A 1982-nucleotide genomic window follows, 5' to 3' on the forward strand; every position below is an offset into this window, starting at 1 on the left:
TTAAAGTTGGAATATAGATACACTTGGAAAGTATACAGACCTGTTGTTTAAGATATCCATATGACAATGTCTCATTATCTTAGCCCAATTGGACAGCTAGAAGTACAAGTGTAAACACACCCAAGACACATTGTGGATGTAGTTAAGATCTGAGAACAGACCAAGTTCGAAGGTGTTTGCCACATACCTTCAGCAGTGTGAACACAAATGTGTCCTGGACCACCTAATTAACTGGTGTTTTCTACCACAGGCTTCAATCCCAACACTCTGAATGCCTGTTAAATCTTTTATCTGTGACTCCTGGATTTTTGCATTTCATTTGTTCCACTTACTTTCAGCAATAATGTCACAGACTCGTCACAAGGTTGATACTAATTACAATGCATAATCTTGGTGGTTCATGTGTCGAACTCTCCCACTATAGTCTGTTACAGTCGTGGTTCCATGGTGTAATGGTTAGCACTCTGGACTCTGAATCCAGCGATCCGAGTTCAAATCTCGGTGGGACCTGGTTTTGAGAAGTTGTACATGCACTAATGGGGCAGTTAACAGCAGATGGTTATGGGTCAACGTATGACCGATAAAGCAGGTAACTATTATACATGGAGAATAATGCAATCATAAGATCTTTGACACATAAAAGGTGAAAAGACCTCAAGATGCTTCCCCTGAGAAGATCTCTCCACAGGATTACCAAACTGTCCATGTGTAATGACGTGAAGAGTCCTTTCTTTGAAGGGGATGAACGTAGTGAATGTGATTGGCCATGATTATCACAAGCTGTAACATGCCCATGTGGCATGTAGGTTATGAAAAAGTTTTCTATCTGATCCCAGCCCATTTCCAGGTGTGCCAGGTGCTGCTACGCACAAAAGTACTCATTGCACATCTTCAGCTAACTGGGCAGGGAACACCTGACTTCACTCTGGCGGATTAAGAGATGAAAGCCCTAAATGCTACATCTTTAAATGTCTAAACAGCCGAACCGTGCATGATCCCACCCTATTTCAAGGTGCGCTACGCGCTGCTAGGCACAGACACCCCCAAGTGCTCATGGCACATCCTTAGCGAACTGGGCAAGGAACACCTGACTTCACTCTGTCGCACTGGCGGATTAAGAGATGAAAGCCCTAAATGCTACATCTGGAAACGCGTAAACTGGTGATCCGTGTATGAGGAAAACTCAACTTGGGAGCTCAACTGTTTTGGACATCATCTCTACAATGTTACAGTTCAGATGCTGCTCCTGTGAAAATGTTCATGTCAGAAGTGGGATTCGAACCCACGCCTCCAGAGGAGACTGCGACCTGAACGCAGCGCCTTAGACCGCTCGGCCATCCTGACTATATGAGCACTCTTTGACACTACTTTGCTTCAACATGTCAGCCATGTGCACTTTGTTGCTGGTTGTCACTTGTAGAGCAAGCCTATAAGCATTTTATCCGTATTTACTGAACTTCGGTATGATCTCTTCTTTGTGTGGCGAGCAGCTAAAAGCAGCCCTGACATCCCTCTCCCGGGCAAGGTTTTATTGCTGCCCATGAGTGCTCGTGAGATATTCCCAGTGCATTTCAGTGGTTCCATGGTGTAATGGTTAGCACTCTGGACTTTGAATCCAGTGATCCTAGTTCAAATCTCGGTGGAACCTAACTTAAAGTTGGAATATAGATACACTTGGAAAGTATACAGACCTGTTGTTTAAGATATCCATATGACAATGTCTCATTATCTAAGCCCAATTGGACAGCTAGAAGTACAAGCGTAAACACACCCAAGACACATTGTGGATGTAGTTAAGATCTGAGAACAGACCAAGTTCGAAGGTGTTTGCCACATAGCTTCAGCAGTGTGAACACAAATGTGTCACAAGGTTGATACTAATTGCGATGCATAATCTTGGTGGTTTGTGTGTCGAAGTCTCCCACTATAGTCTGATAAAGTTGTGGTTCCATGGTGTAATGGTTAGCACTCTGGACTCTGAA

At 43.8% G+C, this 1982-nt stretch overlaps 3 non-coding genes across 3 annotated transcripts; 2 read left to right on the top strand and 1 right to left on the bottom strand.

The window, feature by feature from the left end:
* The first annotated feature begins 438 nt into the window (after positions 1–438).
* Positions 439–510, top strand: trnaq-cug (transfer RNA glutamine (anticodon CUG)). The gene has a single exon. It is a non-coding gene; the product is annotated as a tRNA-Gln (tRNA).
* A 751-nt stretch (positions 511–1261) lies between these two features.
* Positions 1262–1344, bottom strand: trnal-cag (transfer RNA leucine (anticodon CAG)). The gene has a single exon. It is a non-coding gene; the product is annotated as a tRNA-Leu (tRNA).
* A 232-nt stretch (positions 1345–1576) lies between these two features.
* Positions 1577–1648, top strand: trnaq-uug (transfer RNA glutamine (anticodon UUG)). The gene has a single exon. It is a non-coding gene; the product is annotated as a tRNA-Gln (tRNA).
* Positions 1649–1982: the final 334 nt, after the last annotated feature.

This window comes from Seriola lalandi, unplaced genomic scaffold, assembly GCF_002814215.2.
Source record: "Seriola lalandi dorsalis isolate HSWRI2012SDOR001 ecotype SW California unplaced genomic scaffold, Sedor1 jcf7180002054688, whole genome shotgun sequence".
In the NCBI taxonomy this organism is placed as follows: domain Eukaryota; kingdom Metazoa; phylum Chordata; class Actinopteri; order Carangiformes; family Carangidae; genus Seriola; species Seriola lalandi.